This window comes from Phalangium opilio, unplaced genomic scaffold, assembly GCF_054372755.1.
Source record: "Phalangium opilio isolate 3A_F unplaced genomic scaffold, DU_Popi_V2 ptg000352l_1, whole genome shotgun sequence".
Classification (NCBI taxonomy): domain Eukaryota; kingdom Metazoa; phylum Arthropoda; class Arachnida; order Opiliones; family Phalangiidae; genus Phalangium; species Phalangium opilio.
In genome coordinates this window covers 5773012-5787951 of record NW_028324228.1, presented here as the reverse complement: position 1 = coordinate 5787951, position 14940 = coordinate 5773012, and the positions used below count along the sequence as shown (strand labels likewise).

The 14940-nt window shown below is 45.0% G+C and overlaps 13 non-coding genes across 13 annotated transcripts; all 13 read left to right on the top strand.

The window, feature by feature from the left end:
• Positions 1-6948: 6948 nt before the first annotated feature.
• Positions 6949-7021, top strand: TRNAY-GUA (transfer RNA tyrosine (anticodon GUA)). Its single transcript has one exon. It is a non-coding gene; the product is annotated as a tRNA-Tyr (tRNA).
• A 2337-nt stretch (positions 7022-9358) lies between these two features.
• Positions 9359-9430, top strand: TRNAW-CCA (transfer RNA tryptophan (anticodon CCA)). The gene has a single exon. It is a non-coding gene; the product is annotated as a tRNA-Trp (tRNA).
• A 202-nt stretch (positions 9431-9632) lies between these two features.
• On the top strand, positions 9633-9704 carry TRNAW-CCA (transfer RNA tryptophan (anticodon CCA)). Its single transcript has one exon. It is a non-coding gene; the product is annotated as a tRNA-Trp (tRNA).
• Positions 9705-10045: 341 nt separating this feature from the next.
• TRNAW-CCA (transfer RNA tryptophan (anticodon CCA)) lies at positions 10046-10117 on the top strand. Its single transcript has one exon. It is a non-coding gene; the product is annotated as a tRNA-Trp (tRNA).
• A 201-nt stretch (positions 10118-10318) lies between these two features.
• Positions 10319-10390, top strand: TRNAW-CCA (transfer RNA tryptophan (anticodon CCA)). Its single transcript has one exon. It is a non-coding gene; the product is annotated as a tRNA-Trp (tRNA).
• A 67-nt stretch (positions 10391-10457) lies between these two features.
• TRNAW-CCA (transfer RNA tryptophan (anticodon CCA)) lies at positions 10458-10529 on the top strand. The gene has a single exon. It is a non-coding gene; the product is annotated as a tRNA-Trp (tRNA).
• Positions 10530-10735: 206 nt separating this feature from the next.
• On the top strand, positions 10736-10807 carry TRNAW-CCA (transfer RNA tryptophan (anticodon CCA)). Its single transcript has one exon. It is a non-coding gene; the product is annotated as a tRNA-Trp (tRNA).
• A 341-nt stretch (positions 10808-11148) lies between these two features.
• On the top strand, positions 11149-11220 carry TRNAW-CCA (transfer RNA tryptophan (anticodon CCA)). The gene has a single exon. It is a non-coding gene; the product is annotated as a tRNA-Trp (tRNA).
• A 63-nt stretch (positions 11221-11283) lies between these two features.
• Positions 11284-11355, top strand: TRNAW-CCA (transfer RNA tryptophan (anticodon CCA)). Its single transcript has one exon. It is a non-coding gene; the product is annotated as a tRNA-Trp (tRNA).
• A 204-nt stretch (positions 11356-11559) lies between these two features.
• TRNAW-CCA (transfer RNA tryptophan (anticodon CCA)) lies at positions 11560-11631 on the top strand. Its single transcript has one exon. It is a non-coding gene; the product is annotated as a tRNA-Trp (tRNA).
• A 1032-nt stretch (positions 11632-12663) lies between these two features.
• Positions 12664-12735, top strand: TRNAW-CCA (transfer RNA tryptophan (anticodon CCA)). Its single transcript has one exon. It is a non-coding gene; the product is annotated as a tRNA-Trp (tRNA).
• Positions 12736-13210: 475 nt separating this feature from the next.
• TRNAW-CCA (transfer RNA tryptophan (anticodon CCA)) lies at positions 13211-13282 on the top strand. Its single transcript has one exon. It is a non-coding gene; the product is annotated as a tRNA-Trp (tRNA).
• A 790-nt stretch (positions 13283-14072) lies between these two features.
• Positions 14073-14145, top strand: TRNAN-AUU (transfer RNA asparagine (anticodon AUU)). The gene has a single exon. It is a non-coding gene; the product is annotated as a tRNA-Asn (tRNA).
• The last annotated feature ends 795 nt before the right edge of the window (positions 14146-14940 follow it).

Sequence of the window (14940 nt, the reverse complement as noted above, 5' to 3'; positions counted from 1 at the left end):
TACTTGACAATATTTTAAATTCTAAGCTTCCGTGGCGCAATGCTTAGTGCGTTCGGCCGTTAACCGAAAGGTTGGTGGTTCGAGCCCATCCGGGAGCGGTGTTGTGAGGTCTCAGATGTGACGTAAAAAGTCAAAGTTTTTCCACAATACCTAAAGACCATTTAATTTTTGGGTTTCCGTTGCGCAATGGTTAGCGCGTTCGGCTGTTAACCGAAAGGTTGGTGGTTCGAGACCATCCGGGAGCGGTGTAGTAAGGTCTCAGATGTAACGTAAAAAGCCAAAGTTTTTCCACAATACCTGACGACCATTTAATTTTTGGGCTTCGGTGGCGCAATGGTTAGCGCGTTCGGCTGTTAACCGAAAGGTTGGTGGTTCGAGCCCAGCCGGGAGCGGTGTTGTGAGGTCTCAGATGTAACGTAAAAAGTCAGAGTTTTTCTACAATACCTGACATCAAATTAATTTCCTAGCTTCCGTGGCGTAATGGTTTGCGCGTTCGGCTGTTAACCGAAAAGTGGGTGGTTCAAGCCCACCCGGGAACGGTTGTGTAATGTTTTATAAGTAACGTAAATAGTCAAAGTTTTTCCACAATACCTGACGACCATTTAATTTTTAGGCTTCCGTGGCGCGATGGTTAGGTTAGCGCGTTCGGCTGTTAACCGAAAGGTTGGTGGTTCGAGCCCACCCGGGAGCGGTGTTGTGAGGTGTCAGATGTAACGTTAAAAAACAAAGTTTTTCCACAATACCTGACGACCAGTTAATTGCCGGGCTTCTGTGGCGCAGTGGTTAGCGCGTTCGGCTGTTATCCGAAAGGTTGGTGGCTAAAGCCCACCCGGGAACATTTGTGTAAAGTTTTTCCACAATACCTGAAGACCATATATCTTTCGGGCTTCGGTTGCGCAATGGTTAGCGCGTTCGGCCGTTAACCGAAAGGTTGGAGGTTCGAGCCCATCCGGGAGCGGTGTAGTGAGGTATAAGATGTTACGTAGAAAGTCAAAGTTTTTCCACAATACCTGAAGACCATTTAATTTTTGCGCTTTCGTTGCGCAATGATTAGCGCGTTCGGCTGTTAACCGAAAGCTTGGTGAATTGAGCACACCCGGGAGCGTTGTTGTGAGGTATAAGATGTGACGTAAAAAGTCAAAGTTTTTGCACAATACCTGAAGACCATTTAATTTTTTGGCTTCCAATGCGCAATGGTTAACGCGTTCGGCTTTTATCCGAAAGCTTGGTGGTTCGAGCACACCCGGGAGCGGTGTTGTGAGGTCTCAGATGTATCGTAAAAAGCCAAAGTTTTTCCAAAATACCTGACGACCATTTAATATTTGGGCATCTGTGGCGCAATGGTTAGCAAGTTCAGCTTTTGATCAAAAGGTTGGTGGTTCAAGCCCATCCGCAAGCGCTGTTGTAAGGTCTCAGGTGTACCGAAAAAAAGTCAAAGTTTTTCCACAATACCTGACGACCACTTAATTTCCGGGCATCTGTGGCGCCATGGTTAGCGCGTTCGGCTGTTAACCGAAAGGTTGGTGGTTAGAGACCACGCTGGGCCGTTAGTGTCAAGTGTTATAAGTAACGTAAAAAGTCAAAGTTTTTCCACAATTCCTTACAACATTTTAAATTCTAAGCTTCTGTGTCGAAATGCTTAGCGCGTTCGGCTGTTAACCGAAAGGTTGGTGGTTCGAGCCCATCCGGGTGCGGTGTTGTGAGGTTTCAGATGTGACGAAAAAAGTCAAAGTTTTTGCACAATTTCTGACGACCATTTAATTTCCGGGCTCCCGTGGCGGAATGGTTAGCGCGTTCGGCTGTTAACCAAAAGGTTGGTGGTTCGAGACCATCCGGACGCGGTGTTGTGAGGTCTCAGATGTAACGTAAAAAGCCAAAGTTTTTCCACAATACCTGACGACCATTTAATTTTTGGGCTTCGGTGGCGAAATGGTTAGGTTAGGGCGTTCGGCTGTTAACCGAAAGGTTGGTGGTTAGATCCCACGCTCGAGAGTTAGTGTGAAATGTTTTAAGTAACATAAAAAGTCAAAGTTTTTCCACCATACTTGACAACATTTTAAATTCTAAGCTTCTGTGGCGCAATGCTTAGTGCGTTCGGCCGTTAACCGATAGGTTGGTGGTTCGAGCCCATCCGGGAGCGGTGTTGTGAGGTCTCAGATGTGACGTAAAAAGTCAAAGTTTTTCTACAATACCTGACGACCATTTAATTTTTGGGCTTCCGTTGCGCAATGGTTAGCGCGTTCGGCTGTTAACCGAAAGGTTGGTGGTTCGAGCCCATCCGGGAGCGGTGTAGTAAGGTCTCAGATGTAAAGTAAAAAGCCAAAGTTTTCCACAATACCTGACGACCATTTAATTTTTGGGCTTCGGTGGCGCAATGGTTAGCGCGTTCGGCTGTTAACCGAAAGGTTGGTGGTTCGAGCCCACCCGGGAGCGGTGTTGTGAGGTCTCAGATGTAACGTAAAAAGTCAGAGTTTTTCTACAATACCTGACATCAAATTAATTTCCTAGCTTCCGTGGCGTAATGGCTTGCGCGTTCTGCTGTAAACCGAAAAGTTGGTGGTTCAAGCCCATCCGGGAACGGTTATGTTATGTTTAATAAGTAACGTAAAAATCAAAGTTTTTCCACAATACCTGACGGCCATTTAATTTTTAGGCTTCCGTGGCGCGATGGTTAGGTTAGTGCGTTCGGCTGTTAACCGAAAGGTTGGTGGTTAGAGCCTACGCTGGAGCGTTAGTGTGGAGTGTTATAAGTAACATAAAAAGTCAAAGTTTTACCACCATACTTGACAACATTTTAAATTATAAGCTTCGGTGGCGCAATGGTTATTGCGTTCGGCTGTCAACCGAAGGGTTGGTGGTTCGAGCCCAGCCGGGAGCGGTGTTGTGAGGTGTCAGATGTAGCTTAAAAAGTCAAAGTTTTTCCACAATACGTGACGGCCATTTAATTTTTAGGATTCTGTGGCGCGATGGTTAGGTTAGGGCGTTCGGCTGTTAACCGAAAGGTTGGTGGTTAGATCCCACGCTGGAGCGTTAGTGTGAAATGTTTTAAGTAACATAAAAAGTCAAAGTTTTCCACCATACTTGACAATATTTTAAATTCTAAGCTTCCGTGGCGCAATGCTTAGTGCGTTCGGCCGTTAACCGAAAGGTTGGTGGTTCGAGCCCATCCGGGAGCGGTGTTGTGAGGTCTCAGATGTGACGTAAAATGTCAAAGTTTTTCCACAATACTTGAAGACCATTTAATTTTTGGGCTTCCGTTGCGCACTGGTTAGAGCGTTCGGCTGTTAACCCTAGGAGCAAGAATAGGAAGGAGAGGAAAACAGTATGCTGGGGGGGTTTCCAAATTCAAGTCCTTGGGGGTGAGGGGAAAAAATGAGAGGTGAGCTAGTAAGATCTCTACGGCGCAAATGCGGAACTCGGCCGGTTTGTAGTCTAGACACAGAGACTCTCCAAAAGTAGCCTAGGCTTAGCAACCAGCTGGCTTTTAAGGTTAGTTCTGCAAATTATTATGGTGTACTTGAAGAAATGTTCCTATTTAAATTGCCAAAACAGTACTAAATTTAAGGATCGATTAGAAATGACCAATGTCATATTCCATCCTTTTCCAAAACCTAAAACTAAGTTAGATCTTTGTAAGAAATGGATAGTTGCCACTGGAAGGATGGATTTAACTCCCGAGAATATTTCTAAACGACATTATGTATGTTCGTGTCATTTTAACGGCGGATTAGTACCTTTGGCAAATTATGGTGTTATCGACTGGATGGTAAGAAACTATATCTTTAAATAGGGCAAGGTATAATGTATATCTGGTCTACCACAGGAATTAATCCAACGCTTGCATTTTGCTAACTGAGTTTTTGGTTTTGGAAAAGGAATAAAAAATATTCCTTCCATATATTCTTTCCCAACTGTAAGACTATTATTCAGGCAATCTTTATAATAGCAATTTTATACTTAGGCATTGTTATGGTAATAATTTTAAATATAGAATCGGCAAAACGCGTTACTGTCGGAAAGAAACTCGGAACCACTTCCCCAGTCCGATAAGGCTTAGTGAAACAAATTCGAGGTTAAGCAGACTACAGAGTCGCGAGATCTGGCGAGATCACGCGCCTGCGCGTTAAAGCTCAGTCACTCTCCTCGTCTGAGACCCGCAAAACGAGAGAAAACGCGCCTATTTCTTAACGTTAGTCGGCGTCTCCTTCCTATTCATGCTCCTAGGTTAACCGAAAGGTTGGTGGTTCGAGCCCATCCGGGAGCGGTGTTGTGAGGTGTCAGATGTAACGTTAAAAAACAAAGTTTTTCCACAATACCTGTCGACCAGTTAATTGCCGGGCTTCTGTGTCGCAGTGTTAGCGCGTTCGGCTGTTATCCGAAAGGTTGGTGGCTAAAGCCCACCCGGGAACATTGGTGTAAAGTTTTTCCACAATACCTGAAGACCATATATCTTTTGGGCTTCCGTTGCGCAATGGTTAGCGCGTTCGGCCGTTAACCGAAAGGTTGGTGGTTCGAGACCATCCGGGAGCGGTGTTGTGAGGTCTCAGATGTGACGTAAAAAGTCAAAGTTTTTCCACAATACCTGAAGACCATTTAATTTTTGGGCTTCCGTTGCGCAATGGTTAGAGCGTTCGGCTGTTAACCGAAAGGTTGGTGGTTCGAGCCCATCCGGGAGTGGTGTTGTGAGGTCTCAGATGTAACGTAAAAAGCCAAAGTTTTTGCACAATTTCTGACGACCATTTAAATTCCGGGCTCCCGTGGCGGAATGGTTAGCGCGTTCGGCTGTTAACCAAAAGGTTGGTGGTTCGAGCCCATCCGGGAGCGGTGTTGTGAGGTCTCAGATGTAACGTAAAAAGCCAAAGTTTTTCCACAATACCTGACGACCATTACTTTTTGGTCTTCGGTGGCGCAATGGTTAGCGCGTTCGGCTGCTAACCGAAAGCTTGGTGGTTCGAGACCATCCGGACGCGGTGTTGTGAGGTCTCAGATGTAACGTAAAAAGCCAAGGTTTTTCCACAATACCTGACGACCATTTAATTTTTGGGCTTCGGTGGCGCAATGGTTAGCGCGTTCGGCTGTTAACCGAAAAGTTGGTGGTTCGAGCCCATCCAGGAGCGGTGTTGTGAGGTATAAGATGTGACGTAAAAAGTTAAAGCTTTTCCACAATACCTGAAGACCATATATCTTTGGGCTTCCGTTGCGCGATGGTTAGAGCGTTCGGCTGTTAATCAAAAGGTTGGTGGTTCAAGCCCACCCGGGAACGGTTGTGTAAAGTTTTATAAGTAACGTAAAAAGTCAAAATTTTTGCAACCCGACGACCATTGCATTTCTGAGCTTCCGTGGCTCAATGGTTAGCGCGTTCGGCTGTTAACCGAAAGGTTGGTGGTTCGAGCCCACCCGGGAGCGGTGTTGTGAGGTCTCAGATGTACCGAAAAAAGTCAAAGTTTTTCCACAATACCTGACGACCACTTAATTTCCGGGCATCTGTGGCGCCATGGTTAGCGCGTTTGGCTGTTAACCGAAAGGTTGGTGGTTAGAGACCACGCTGGGCCGTTAGTGTGAAGTGTTATAAGTAACGTAAAAGTCAAAGATTTTCCACAATTCCTTACAACATTTTAAATTCTAAGCTTCTGTGTCGAAATGCTTAGCGCGTTCGGCTGTTAACCGAAAGGTTGGTGGTTCGAGCCCACCCGGGAGCGGTGTTGTGAGGTCTCAGATGTAACGTAAAAAGCCAAAGTTTTTCCACAATACCAGACGACCATTTAATTTTTGGGCTTCGGTGGCGCAATGGTTAGCGCGTTCGGCTGTTAACCGAAAGGTTGGTGGTTCGAGCCCACCCGGGAGCGTAAGTGTGTAGTTTTATAAGTAACGTAAAAAGTCAAAGTTTTTCCACAATACCTGACAACATTTAAAATTCTAAGCTTCTGTGTCGCAATGCTTAGTGCGTTCGGCTGTTAACCGAAAGGTTGGTGGTTCGAGCCCACCCGGGAGCGGTGTTGTGAGGTCTCAGATGTACCGAAAAAAGTCAAAGTTTTTCCACAATACCTGACGACCACTTAATTTCCGGGCATCTGTGGCGCCATGGTTAGCGCGTTTGGCTGTTAACCGAAAGGTTGGTGGTTAGAGACCACGCTGGGCCGTTAGTGTGAAGTGTTATAAGTAACGTAAAAGTCAAAGATTTTCCACAATTCCTTACAACATTTTAAATTCTAAGCTTCTGTGTCGAAATGCTTAGCGCGTTCGGCTGTTAACCGAAAGGTTGGTGGTTCGAGCCCATCCGGGAGCGGTGTTGTGAGGTCTCAGATGTAACGTAAAAAGCCAAAGTTTTTCCACAATACCAGACGACCATTTAATTTTTGGGCTTCGGTGGCGCAATGGTTAGCGCGTTCGGCTGTTAACCGAAAGGTTGGTGGTTCGAGCCCACCCGGGAGCGTAAGTGTGTAGTTTTATAAGTAACGTAAAAAGTCAAAGTTTTTCCACAATACCTGACAACATTTAAAATTCTAAGCTTCTGTGTCGCAATGCTTAGTGCGTTCGGCTGTTAACCGAAAGGTTGGTGGTTCGAGCCCATCCGGGAGCGGTGTTGTGAGGTCTCAGATGTAACGTAAAAAGCCAAAGTGTTTCCACAATACCTGACGACCATTTAATTTTTGGCCTTCGGTGGCGCAATGGTTAGCGCGTTCGGCTGTTAACCGAAAGGTTGGTGGTTCGAGCCCATCCGGGAGCGGTGTTGTGAGGTCTCAGATGTAACGTAAAAAGCCAAAGTTTTTCCACAATACCTGACGACCATTTAATCTTTGGCCTTCGGTGGCGCAATGGTTAGCGAGTTCGGCTGTTAACCGAAAGGTTGGTGGTTCGAGCCCACCCGGGAGCGGTGTTGTGAGGTCACAGATGTAACGTAAAAAGTCAGAGTTTTTTTACAATACCTGACATCAAATTAATTTCCTAGCTTCCGTGGCGTAATGGCTTGCGCGTTCGGCTGTAAACCGAAAAGTTGGTGGTTCAAGCCCATCCGGGAGCGGTGTTGTGAGGTCTCAGATGTAACGTAAAAAGCCAAAGTTTTTCCACAATACCTGACGACCATTTAATTTTTGGCCTTCGGTGGCGCAATGGTTAGCGCGTTCGGCTGTTAACCGAAAGGTTGGTGGTTCGAGCCCACCCGGGAGTGGTGTTGTGTGGTCTCAGATGTAACGTAAAAAGTCAGAGTTTTTCTACAATACCTGACATCAAATTAATTTCCTAGCTTCCGTGGCGTAATGGTTAGCGCGTTCGGCTGTTATCCGAAAGGTTGGTGGCTAAAGCCCACCCGGGAACATTGGTGTAAAGTTTTTCCACAATACCTGACGGCCATTTAATTTTTAGGCTTCCGTGGCGCGATGGTTAGGTTAGCGCGTTCGGCTGTTAACCGAAAGGTTGGTGGTTAGTGCCCACGCTGGAGCGTTAGTGTGAAGTGTTATAAGTAACATAATAAGTCAAAGTTTTTCCACCATTCTTGACAACATTTTAAATTATAAGCTTCGGTGGCGCAATGGTTAGCGCGTTCGGCTGTTAACCGAAAGGTTGGTGGTTCGAGCCCACCCGGGAGCGGTGTTGTGAGGTGTCAGATGTAACTTAAAAAGTCAAAGTTTTTCCACAATACCTGACGGCCATTTAATTTTTAGGCTTCTGTGGCGCGATAGTTAGGTTAGGGCGTTCGGCTGTTAACCGAAAGGTTGGTGGTTAGATCCCACGCTGGAGCGTTAGTGTGAAATGTTTTAAGTAACATAAAAAGTCAAAGTTTTTCCACCATACTTGACAACATTTTAAATTCTAAGCTTCCGTGGCGCAATGCTTAGTGCGTTCGGCCGTTAACCGAAAAGGTTGGTGGTACGAGCCCACCCGGGAACGGTTGTGTGAAGTGTTATAAGTAACGTAAAAAGTCAAAGTTTTTCCACAATTCCTGACGACCATTTAATTTTCGGGCCTTCCGTGGCGCAATGGTTAGCGCGTTCGGCTGTTAACCGAAAGAATGGTGGTTAGAGCCCACGCTGGGGCGTTAGTTTGAAGTGTTATAAGTAACATAAAAAGTCCAAGTTTTTCCACAATACCTGACGGCCATTTAATTTTTAGGCTTCTGTGGCGCGATAGTTAGGTTAGGGCGTTCGGCTGTTAACCGAAAGGTTGGTGGTTAGATCCCACGCTGGAGCGTTAGTGTGAAATGTTTTAAGTAACATAAAAAGTCAAAGTTTTTCCACCATACTTGACAACATTTTAAATTCTAAGCTTCCGTGGCGCAATGCTTAGTGCGTTCGGCCGTTAATTTAAAGGTTGGTGGTTCGAGCCCATCCGGGAGCGGTGCTGTGAGGTATTAGATGTGACGTAAAAAGTCAAAGTTTTTCTACAATACCTGAAGACCATTTAATTTCCGGGCTTCCATGGCGCAATGGTTAGTGCGTTCGGCTGTTAAGCGAAAGGTTGGTGGTTCGAGCCCATCCGGGAGCGGTGTTGTGAGGTCTCAGATGTAACGTAAAAAGCCAAAGTTTTTCAACAATACCTGAAGACCATTTAATTTTTGGGCTTCCGTTGCACAATGGTTAGCGCGTTCGGCTGTTAACCGAAAGGTTGGTGGTTCGAGCCCATCCTGGAGCGGTGTAGTGAGGTCTCAGATGTAACGTAAAAAGCCAAAGTTTTTCCACAATACCTGACGACCATTTAATTTTTGGGCTTCCGTGGCGCAATGGTTAGTGCGTTCGGCTGTTAAGCGAAAGGTTGGTGGTTCGAGCCCATCCGGGAGCGGTGTTATGAGGTCTCAGATGTAACGTAAAAAGCCAAAGTTTTTCAACAATACCTGAAGACCATTTAATTTTTGGGCTTCCGTTGCACAATGGTTAGCGCGTTCGGCTGTTAACTGAAAGGTTGGTGTTTCGAGCCCATCCGGGAGCGGTGTAGTGAGGTCTCAGATGTAACGTAAAAAGCCAAAGTTTTTCCACAATACCTGACGACCATTTAATTTTTGGGCTTCGGTGGCGCAATGGTTAGCGCGTTCGGCTGTTAACCGAAAGGTTGGTGGTTCGAGCCCATCCGGGAGCGGTGTTGTGAGGTCTCAGATGTAACGTAAAAAGTCAGAGTTTTTCCACAATACCTGACATCAAATTAATTTCCTAGCTTCCGTGGCGTAATGGTTTGCGCGTTCGGCTGTTAACCGAAAGGTTGGTGGTTCGAGCCCATCCGGGAGCGGTGTAGTGAGGTCTCAGATGTAACGTAAAAAGCCAAAGTGTTTCCACAATACCTGACGGGTATCACGTCCGGGTCAAACAAATAATAAAAATAAGTTTTTAAGTTGTTTTTAGAATTCTACCAATTAAAGCTTCGTAAAGGGGACTCGGTGGCGCAATGGTAGCGCGTCTGACTCCAGATCAGAAGGCTGCGTGTTCGAATCACGTCCGGGTCAAACAAATAATAAAGGTTAGTTTTTACGTTGTTTATAGAAATTCTACCAATTAAACCGTCAGGGGGCTCGGTGGCGCAATTGTAGCGCGTCTGACACCAGATCAGAAGGCTGCGTGTTCGAATCACGTCCGGGTCAAACAAATAATAAAATTTAGTTTTTACGTTGTTTATAGAAATGCTACCAATTTAACCTTCGTAAAGGCGACTCGCTGGCGCAATGGTAGCGCGTCTGACTCCAGATCAGAAGGCTGCGTGTTCGAATCACGTCCGGGTCAAACAAATTATAAAGGTTAGTTTTTACGTTGTTTATAGAAATTCTACCAATTAAACCGTCAGGGGGCTCGGTGGCGCAATGGTAGCGCGTCTGACACCAGATCAGAAGGCTGCGTGTTCTAATCACGTCCGGGTCAAACAAATAATAAAATTTAGTTTTTACGTTGTATATAGAAATTCTACCAATTTAACCTTCGTAAAGGGGACTCGGTGGCGCAATGGTAGCGCGTCTGACTCCAGATCAGAAGGCTGCGTGTTCGAAATACCTCCGGGTCAAGCAAATAATAAAATTTAGTTTTTACGTTGTTTATAGAAATTCTACCAATTAAACCTTCGTAAAGGGGACTCGGTGGCGCAATGGTAGCGCGTCTGACTCCAGATCAGAAGGCTGCGTGTTCGAATCACGTCCGGGTTAAACAAATAATAAAGGTTAGTTTTTACGTTGTTTATAGAAATTCTACCAATTAAACCGTCAGGGGCTCGGTGGCGCGATGGTATCGCGTCTGACACCAGATCAGAAGGCTGCGTGTTCGAATCACGTCCGGGTCAAACAAATAATAAAATTTAGTTTTTACGTTGTTTATAGAAATTCTACCAATTTAACCTTCGTAAAGGGGACTCGCTGGCGCAATGGTAGCGCGTCTGACTCCAGATCAGAGGGCTACGTGTTCGAACCACGTCCGGGTCAAAGAAATAATAAAATTTAGTTTTTACGTTGTTTATAGAAATTCTACCCATTAAACCTTCGTAAAGGGGACTAGGTGGCGCAATGGTAGCGCGTCTGACTCCAGATCAGAAGGCTGCGTGTTCGAATCACGTCCGGGTCAAACAAATAATAAAGGTTAGTTTTTACGTTGTTTATAGAAATTCTACCAATTTAACCTTCGTTCAGGGGGCTCGGTGGCGCAATGGTAGCGCTTCTGAAACCAGATCAGAAGGCTGCGTGTTCGAATCACGTCCGGGTCAAAGAAAGAATAAAAGTCAGTTTTTACGTTGTTTATAGAAATTCTACCAATTAAACCTTCGTAAAGGGGACTCGGTGGCGCAATGGTAGCGCGTCTGACTCCAGATCAGAAGGCTGCGTGTTCGAATCACGTCCGGGTTAAACAAATAATAAAGGTTAGTTTTTACGTTGTTTATAGAAATTCTACCAATCAAACCGTCAGGGGGCTCGGTGGCGCGATGGTAGCGCGTCTGACACCAGATCAGAAGGCTGCATGTTCGAATCACGTCCGGGTCAAACAAATAATAAAATTTAGTTTTTACGTTGTTTATAGAAATTCTACCAATTTAACCTTCGTAAAGGGGACTCGCTGGCGCAATGGTAGCGCGTCTGACTCCAGATCAGAGGGCTACGAGTTCGAACCAAGTCCGGGTCAAACAAATAATAAAATTTAGTTTTTACGTTGTTTATAGAATTTCTACCAATTAAACCTTCGTAAAGGGGACTCGGTGGCGCAATGGTAGCGCGTCTGACTCCAGATCAGAAGGGTGCGTGTTCGAATCAAGTCCGGGTCAAACAAATAATAAAGGTTAGTTTTTACGTTGCTTATAGAAATTCTACCAATTAAACCGTCAGGGGGCTCGGTGGCGCAATGGTAGCGCGTCTGACACCAGATCAGAAGGCTGCGTGTTCGAATCACGTCTGGGTCAAAGAAATAATTAAAACTTAGTTTATAAGTTGTTTATAGATTTCTACCATTAAAGCTTCGTTAAGGGGACTCGGTGGCGCAATGGTAGCGCGTCTGACTCCAGATCAGAAGGCTTTGTGTTGGAATCACGTCCGGGTCAAAGAAATAATAAAAATCAGTTTTCAAGTGTTTTTTAAAATTCTACCAATTAAACCTTCGTAAAGGGGGCTTGGTGGCGCAATGGTAGCACGTCTGATTCCAGATCAGAAGGCTGCGTGTTCGAATCACGTCCGGGTCAAACAAATAATAAAATTTAGTTTTTACGTTGTTTATAGGAATTCTACCAATTTAACCTTCGTTCAGGGGGCTCGGTGGCGCAATGTCAGCGCGTCTGATTCCAGATCAGAAGGCTGCGTGTTCGAATCACGTCCGGGTCAAACAAATAATAAAATTTAGTTTTTACGTTGTTTATAGGAATTCTACCAATTAAACCTTCGTTCAGGGGGCTCGGTGGCGCAATGTCAGCGCGTCTGATTCCAGATCAGAAGGCTGCGTGTTCGAATCACGTCCGGGTCAAACAAATAATAAAATTTAGTTTTTACGTTGTTTATAGAAATTCTACCAATTAAACCGTCAGGAGATTGGTGGCGCAATGGTAGCGCGTCTGACACCAGATCAGAAGGCTGCGTGTTCGAATCACGTCTGGGTCAAAGAAATAATTAAAACTTAGTTTTTAAGTTGTTCATAGAATTCTACCAATTAAACCTCGTAAAGGGGGCTCGGTGGCTCAATAGTAGCGCGTCTGAGTCCAGAACAGAAGGCTGCGTGTTCGAATCACGTCCGGGTCAAAGAAATAATAAAAATCAGTTTTTAAGTGTTTTTTAAAATTCTACCAATTAAACCTTCGTAAAGGGGGCTTGGTGGCGCAATGGTAGCACGTCTGACTCCAGATCAGAAGGCTGGGTGTTGGAATCACGTCCGGGTCAAACAAATAATAAAATTTAGTTTTTACGTTGTTTATAGGAATTCTACCAATTTAACCTTCGTTCAGGGGGCTCGGTGGCGCAATGTCAGCGCGTCTGATTCCAGATCAGAAGGCTGCGTGTTCGAATCACGTCCGGGTCAAACAAATAATAAAATTTAGTTTTTACCTTGTTTATAAAAATTCTACCAATTTAACTTTCGTTCAGAGGGCTTGGTGGCGCAATGGTAGCGCTTCTGAAACCAGATCAGAAGGCTGCGTTTTCGAATCACGTCCGGGTCAAAGAAAGAATAAAAGTCAGTTTTTAAGTTGTTTTTAGAATTCTACCAATTAAACCGTTGTAAAGGGGACTCGGTGGCGCAATAGTAGCGCGTCTGACTCCAGATCAGAAGGCTGCGTGTTCGAATCACGTCCGGGTCAAACAAATAATAAAGGTTAGTTTTTACGTTGTTTATAGAAATTCTACCAATTAAACCGTCAGGGGGCTCGGTGGCGCAATGGTAGCGCGTCTGACACCAGATCGGAAGGCTGCGTGTTCGAATCACGTCTGGGTCAAAGAAATAATTAAAACTTAGTTTTTAAGTTGTTTATAGAATTCTACCAATTAAACCTCGTAAAGGGGGCTCGGTGGCGCAATAGTAGCGCGTCTGACTCCAGATCAGAAGGCTGGGTTTTGGAATCACGTCCGGGTCAAACAAATAATAAAATTTAGTTTTTACGTTGTTTATAGGAATTCTACCAATTTAACCTTCGTTCAGGGGGCTCGGTGGCGCAATGTCAGCGCGTCTGATTCCAGATCAGAAGGCTGCGTGTTCGAATCACGTCCGGGTCAAACAAATAATAAAATTTAGTTTTTACGTTGTTTATAGAAATTCTACCAATTAAACCGTCAGGGGACTCGGTGGCGCAATGGTAGCGCGTCTGACACCAGATCAGAAGGCTGCGTGTTCGAATCACGTCTGGGTCAAACAAACGTAAATACCAAAGTTTTTCCGCAATACCTGACGAATATTTAATTTTTGGGCTTCCGTGGCGCAATGGTTAGCGCGTTCGGCTGTTAACCGAAAGGTTGGTGGTTTGAGGCCGCAAGGGAACGTTGGTGTGAAGTTTTATAAGTAACGTAAAAAGTCAAAGTTTTTCCACAATACCTGACGACCATTTAATTTCCGGTCTTCCGTGGCGCAATGATTAGCGCGTATGGCTGTTAACCCGAAGGTTGGTGGTTCGAGCCCACTCGGGAGCGTAGGTGTGAAGTTTTATAAGTAACGTAAAAAGTCAAATATTTCCACAGTGACTGACGACCATTTCATTTCTGAGCTTCCGTGGCTCAATGGTTAGCGTGTTCAGCTGTTAACCGAAAGGTTGGTGGTTCAAGCCCACCAAGGAACGTTTGTGTAAAGTTTTATAAGTAACGTAAAAAGTCAAAGTTTTTCCACAGTACCTGAAGACCATATAACTTTTGGGCTTCCGTTGCAAAAAGGTTAACGCGTTCGGCTGTTAATAGAAAGGTTGGTGATTCGAGCCCACCCGGGAGCGGTGTTGTGAGGTGTCAGATGTAATGCAAAATATAAAAGTTTTTCCGCAATACCTGACGAATATTTAATGTTTGGGCTTCCGTGGCGCAATGGTTAGCGCGTTCGGCTGTTAACCGAAAGGTTGGTGATTCGAGCCCATCCGAGTGCGGTGTTGAAAGGTCTCAGATGAACCGTAAAAAGTCATAATTTTTCCACAATACCTGACGACCATTTAATTTCCGGGCTTCCGTGGCGCAATGGTTAGCGCGTTCGGCTATTAACCGTAAGGTTGGTGGTTCGAGCCCACCCGGGATCGTTGGTGTGCAGTTTTATAAGAAACGTAAAAAGTCAAATTTTTTCCAGAATACCTAACGAACATTTAACTTTTGGGCTTCCGTGGCGTAATGGTTAGCGCGTTCGGCTGTTAACCGAAAGGTTTGTGGTTCGAGCCCACCCGGAAACGTTGGTGTTAAGTTGTATATGTAACATAAAAAGTCAGTTTTTCCACAATACCTGACGAACATTTAATTTTTGGGCCTCTGTGGCGCAATGGTTAGCGCGTTGGGCTGTTAACCGAAAGGTTGGTGGCTCGAGCCCACCCGTGGGCGTAGGTGTGAAGTTATATAAGTAACGTAAAAAGTCAAAGTTTTTCCACAATACCTGACAACATTTAATTTCCGGGCTTCCGTGGCGCAATGGTTAGCGCGTTCGGCTGTTAACCGAAAGTTTGGTGGTTCGAGCCCACCCGGGAACCTTGGTGTGCAGTTTTATAAGTAACGTAAAAAGCCAAAGTTTTTCCACAATACCTGACGACCATTTAATTTCCGGGCTTCCGTGGCGCAATGGTTAGCGCGTATGGCTGTTAACCGAAAGGTTGGTGGTTCGAGCCCACCCGGGAACGTTTGTGTAAAGTTTTATAAGTAACGTAAAAAGTCAAAGTTTTTCCACAATACTACGATTTCTTATTGAAAATTGAATTTAAACGGTTTTTTGAATGAATATCGTTACATTTGCTTGAATTAAAGCAAAAATTACAAAAATAATGATTTCAGTGGTTATATTTGAAAAAAGTGAAAAAATACTCAAAATATGCTTCTCTGGCCGAGAAACG